Below are 6,305 nucleotides of genomic sequence, written 5' to 3' on the forward strand. Positions count from 1 at the left end.
AACCACAGTGAACATATTCTATAAAATATACATCACAGATTATACTAAACACGTTATATTAAATATACATCACAAAAAAATATTGAAGGCCTCTGAATAATGATCATCATTAATCTTTCAGATTAGTGGGGATTTAACCAAAATAAATCACAATGTTATACCTCAAAGCCGTCACCCAAGCCGTGTGAATCTCAAAGCCACCAAGCCTCTTTGAATCTCAAACATCCAAAGCCCTTAATCTGATGATCGACCCAAAACCCACAAACCCACTGACATAGCAAAAACCATAAGCCAGGAATATCACAAAAAAACCAACAAAAATAACTCACAGAAAAAATTATCACAAAATAAAACCCAATACCTAAACAATCAAATGACTTCAGAAAGGAAGGCCACAGTTTAGAAAGGGAGGCCACGGTTCAAATAGAGGTCGGCGGCTCGTCAAATACAGAGGGGCGGCAGAGATCTGGTCTCATGGTGAGGCCTACAGTTCAAGTCAGGTTAGTTTCTTCTTAATTATACTTATTTTGAGATTTGATAAATGTAGATTATGAAAAGAATCATGGATGGGCTCCAAGTCAAAGCTACTTCTTAAACTCTTTGATAGTACACAAATTGTGGCTTGGGCTAGGTTCTGATGCAGAATGGGTTTTATTTTGAGATGTTACATGTCAGATTTAGATAGTTGATTTCCTATCTTGTGATTTTTTTTGCTCCTTAACATAAAACAAATATTACCATAGTATTAGAACTTGGCTCTTTTGCCCTTATGCCATATGCTACCCTACTAAGTCTTGCTTGTATGGGAACTCAGCTCAATGGTCCCTATGTCAATACCGTATGATTACAACTAGGCCTACCTTATGGTATTGTGTTAGAAAACCAACATGAGAACTGGGCCTGCCGTATGATATGGTGCTAGAAAACCAACATGACAAGTAACCGTCGTATTGGTCTAGCTGGGTGATTTGGTATTTTTTTTTCTGAACAGAAGCTGGTTTTTTAACTGTTTGAACTATGATGTACAATTGCTAACATTATGTATTATTACATCCTCATAAACAGTCACTTGAGTTGTTGGTGCGAAGCTTCATTTATTTGGTTTTACTATGGTAGTCAGCAGTGTGTTTTCTATTAAGCTTTAGGCTAGTTAAGTCTAGATAATAATTAAAAAAATAGACAATTTTTTCCTTATTAAGTATTATTTTACCCAGTTTATTGCTTTCAACCTGAATATTGTTTTTTTCATGGAATTTTAACCATTTTGAATAGTATTTAGTCCATCGAAATTCATGTTCCTATGGTAATTTCATAAGATAAGTCATGGTTTGGGGTTGTATGTACTTTGCCAAGGACCATAAAAGTTTTCTCAAAAATTGGGAAGTCATCTTTTTGTTTTTTTTAGCATTTTTTCCTTTTAAGATTTTGTTACTATTTACTAGTCCAATTTTATTACACTTGGTGTTTATATTTTTCCGGTTCTATGATTTGTAACAATCAGTTTATCTCCAACATTGGGGGGAAGCAATCCTAGAGTGAGGGCAAGAACTCATTCATTTAGTCAAAGAACACCTAAATCTTATATGTGGTTATGCACTAGCGACACATCCTTCAGCATACCCATTAGTGTCAGTAAGTTATTTTTTCCAACTTAGCAACATGGTATTAAAGTTTCCATAGCATACACTTCCAGTTTTCTCCTATCACCACAACCAAAACATTGATTCCATCTTTAATTTCCTTTTTTCTAATCATCTAATTATTAAATTTGAAATCTGATATTTGACTAGTAACTTAAGAGAATTTTTAATCAAAACTGGCTTTGATGCATAGAAGCTGAAGACAATTCGAAATCTTCTTCAGGAGAAGTGGAAGTGAAGTTTCAACTCACTAAAGATACACTTGATGCTGTGTTGAGGTCAATGACTTACATTAATGATCATCTCTCTGGAATGGTAAGCTAAGCTGGATGTTTTTCATTGACAATATTAGGCTTTGATACTAGTTAGTAGTTTGGATTCTTTCTTTGTTGCATTATAACTTTAAATTGACATTCATATGAAGTGTATTTTGCCTATGCTTTAATGGATTTATACTTGTGTTTCACTATTGGTTTTTGGTGTATTTTGTGACTTGATTTTGTTGTATTTTGTGACTGGATTTTGGTGTGTTTATGGTCTATTTTGCTGCTTCTTTAATGGCTACTACTTGTATTTTGCTACTAGTTTTTGATATATTTCTTGACTGGATTTTGGTGCATTTTGCAACTGGTTTGAATGGATTAATATGATTGATTTATGGTCTATTTTGTTAACTAAGTTGAATGGATTAATATGGTAGATTTATGGTCTATTTTGTTGCTGATTTTGGTGTAGTTTGCTACTGTTTTGAAATACCTCTATGTACTGGATGAATAACATTTTATGAAATAGTACTATCTAACAAGAAATTGTTTGCTGCTTGACTATATGAATACCTATATTGATAGTTTAATTCTCGCATCTATTACATATATATATATAATTGTTGTGTCTGTCTACTTATTTATAAGTTTGAATTATTATATAGATCTCCAAATTAATTGGATATACATTATCCGTAGATCTAGAGATGTACACTAATCAATTATGTACGGACCTCTCTTGTTTTTTTTATTTCTAGTGGTCAACATTTTAAGAACTTTTTATTTCCAGTGGAGAAACTTTTTATTAATTAAAGAACTTTTTTATAATGTGCAGGTCTATATTGAGATGCATTTCTTTGGCGCAATACTAGACAATATTGGCAGTTGAAGTTTTTAGAATAAAAAATATATTTCACTAACATTGTATACATTTCTTGTTTAATATTTGGTGATGATAGAATTTGATTGTAGTATAAACTATCATGTAATATGATTTTCTAAGCCGAGTAGACTAAATATTGAAATTATATTTTTGAGTAATTAATAAAAAATTATATTGTTCTATTTTCTTTTGAAATTTTAGAAATCTAACATATATAATACATTTTGGACACTCAAAGGGATATATTTTTTCTAAATCAAAATGAAAATTGTAGCTGCATTTTTAAAAAAAAAATACTTTTAAGGGCATGCAAAGCGAGTCCTAAAAAATTACTTAAAGGCACTCAACCAGATTTTTTAGGACTTGCGTTGCGAGTCCTAAAAACATTCTTTTAGGACTCGCAACGGAAGTCCTAAAAACTTAATTAAAGGCACTCAACCAGATTTTTTAGGACTCGGGTTGCAAGTCCTAAAAACATTTTTTTAGGACTCGCATTGCGTGTCCTAAAAACAGTTTTTAAGGCTCTTAAACGCGAGTCCTAAAAATTTTTTTAGGACTCGCAATGCTAGTCCTAAAAACCTTTTTTGTAGTAGTGTAATACATGAACCCTTAGTGGCTTAGTCACATGTGTTAGTCCAAATGACTCGTTTAGCGAGTCCCGCACTATTTAAACACACGTGGTACACAGACCCTAATTAGTAGGGCATTAAAACTTGGTATTAGAGCTGCCAAGGTTTAAGGGTTCCCGATTGTAGTGTCTTGGAATTTTACTTAGCTAGATAGTAGTAGCAGCAATAGTATTAGCAGCTGTAGAATTTTAGTTTTAGTGGATATTGGTTCAAGTCAGGATTCAATTAGAAACTCGTAGAAATAGTTATGGATTTTATAAGTTTAACTTATGGTTTAGAAATATTAATTTTATCACAAGGTTTGATTAATCAATATAGTCCGAAGAATATTATTTATTATAACCTAAGGTTTAGATAGAATAATTAAGGGCATGACACTTGTCACAGGCATGTTTATTAAGGATTTAAGTATTTTTGGATGAATAGTTTAATTAAAAAAAAGATCTAGAAGCTCTAGAACCTTCCATCATCTATTAGGATCATGTCTTACTCAATCAAAGTAGTTTTTAATCAATTTCAAATTATCCTAAATGTGCAAATTTTTTTTTGAAATATCTGCGTATGCCGATATATCGCAACTATAGGGGTCGATATATCACCTATGATTGATACGAAAAGCACGTTGAATTCGCATGAATGAAACCACGGACCCTTGGGATTATGGTAGGGGCTATATATCGCCTACCCTAGGCGATATATCGGCTCCAGTGGCTATATTTGAGTTGTTCGTAAAATTCTGAGCTAGAAACAATCCTCAACAACCTTGACTCGTTCCTGAACATTTTTGACCGAGTTCTGGGCTTCTGTTGAACAGATAATTAAAATTCATTCATTTTTAATCATTTATTTATTCATTGAAATGAGAGTTAGTTTCACTCCTTGAAATCTATAAATAGGACCCTTCACTCAGCCGTTTCTATTCATCTTTCAAGCACAGTTCAAAGCCTCCAAGCTGCTAAGATTATTCTAGAAAGAAACACCAGGGTTTCAGGGTTGTAGCTTTCAAATCTAAAGCTTTTATAAACACATGGGAAGTAAGTTTTTGTGTGATTTTGGTATTCAAGGTATAGATCGAGGTTCTAAGCTATCCAAGGTATTCTTTATCTTCAGGTTTAGTTCGCTATAGTTTCTATTATTCTTTCATTTTTCATCAAATCCTAACTTGTGATAGTGACTTTTGGTTAGGTGTTCAATTCCTTTGAAACATAAGGTTTTTGGTAAGTTTTTGACTTGATGGTTTAGATCTTCTATTCATCTTCTTTTCTTTTGAGGACTTATGGTTTCTTTATGCTTGGTTTTAGGAGTTCCAATCCCGCTCTTGTCTCCAATATTCCAGTTTTTGGTAAGGATAATTAGGTAGTTTAGTATTATGATCTAGTTTATGTAGTTTATGATATAGTTTATGTTTGTATAAACTAACATTTCAGGTACAATAAAGGGGTAAGTGTGTCTGGACCTAAGGTGTCCAATGATGTATGACGGACTATGTCCGGTAGGCTTTGTTGCCAACACTTTATGACAGGCCTAAGTGATGTCCGATGTATGACAGACTTATGTCCGGGGCTTAATTACCACCCCTGTATAAACACTTACCTTTTTATTATATCTGACTTGTTATTATGACCCATAGTTATGATTATGATTATGATCTATAACCTATAGTTATGACTTATGACTTAGAGTATGATTTATGACTTATGACTTAGATTATGATGTAGAATTATCACTTAAGCTATGATATGACCTAGAGGTTTGTGTTTGTATGATGTTATGTTTGATTATATGACTAACTCTTGTTTGTATTTTCCTTACGGGGCTTAGAAGCTCACTCCTTATGATGTTGTTATTTCAGGAAATTAAGGATAGAAAGGTCGGTGGTGAGTGGGACCTAAGTGCTTTGTGATGTACTTGTGGGGACTATATAGTAGAGGAAGATCAAGTGGGCCTAATTATTTTTTTTAAAGAAATTTTATTTTAAAGTTTTAGTTAAATGTTGCTCATTTTTATGTTAAAGACAATTATTTTATTTTTTTAAAACCATGGATCCATGTATGTATTTATTTTCAAGTTTTTATTCAATAAAAAAGAAATATTTATGAAGTATGATCCAATGCTGTGTTCTCGGTAATCTATGAGAAATTAGGGCGTTACACTGATGATGGACTGGGCATGTACTCTCCCAGCTAAGGATAATCTCGACTCAAGGTTTAGTAACTATTAATATATTTATGTGTGCAATTTCTTAAATGAAGTATGTTATGATTGGTCACCAAATGAGGTTCACACTTAAAGCTAACAGAATAAACTAACTGTCTGTTGTGATAGTTAGTATCTTGTACCCTTTATGTAAAGCTATATATATCTAGCTCATTATGTAATCAAGGTACCAGTTTAGAGTGAGAATCATTTTTTAGTGAATTGTAAGCAAAAGAAAGAGTGAGAAGGAGGGTTGTACTGGCATGGTGTGTGTCTGATCATCATTGCCACATGTGAGATCAACTGTAACTAGAAGCAATGCTTCTCTGAGTGTGAGTCTGAGTACTCTTGTCCAAATTGATTGTAATTCTCTTCTGATTAGCTCAATAAAGATTCTAAGCCATTGGGGCTTTTCTGGCCAAGGAGTAGGCAGGTGATGTGATTCATCATTTTGTTCGAACCTCGTAATTTTGTTGTTCTGTTTTACATGTTTTGATTCCATCTGTTTTAATTTCAATTCATCAATTGGTGTTTTTAACTTGTCATCTAATCATTGCTTTGTCTTGTTTTTAATTCTGTTCTTGATCGAGGTATCATTCACAACGAAGTACACAAGCCTTACCTTCTTGTTTAAATAGAAAGCATGAGTTATTCTGATAGGGTCTGGCCCTTGACTACTGTATGCATGTTAAAC

The sequence above is a fragment of the Humulus lupulus genome, chromosome 4 (assembly GCF_963169125.1).
Source record: "Humulus lupulus chromosome 4, drHumLupu1.1, whole genome shotgun sequence".
NCBI lineage: Eukaryota > Viridiplantae > Streptophyta > Magnoliopsida > Rosales > Cannabaceae > Humulus > Humulus lupulus.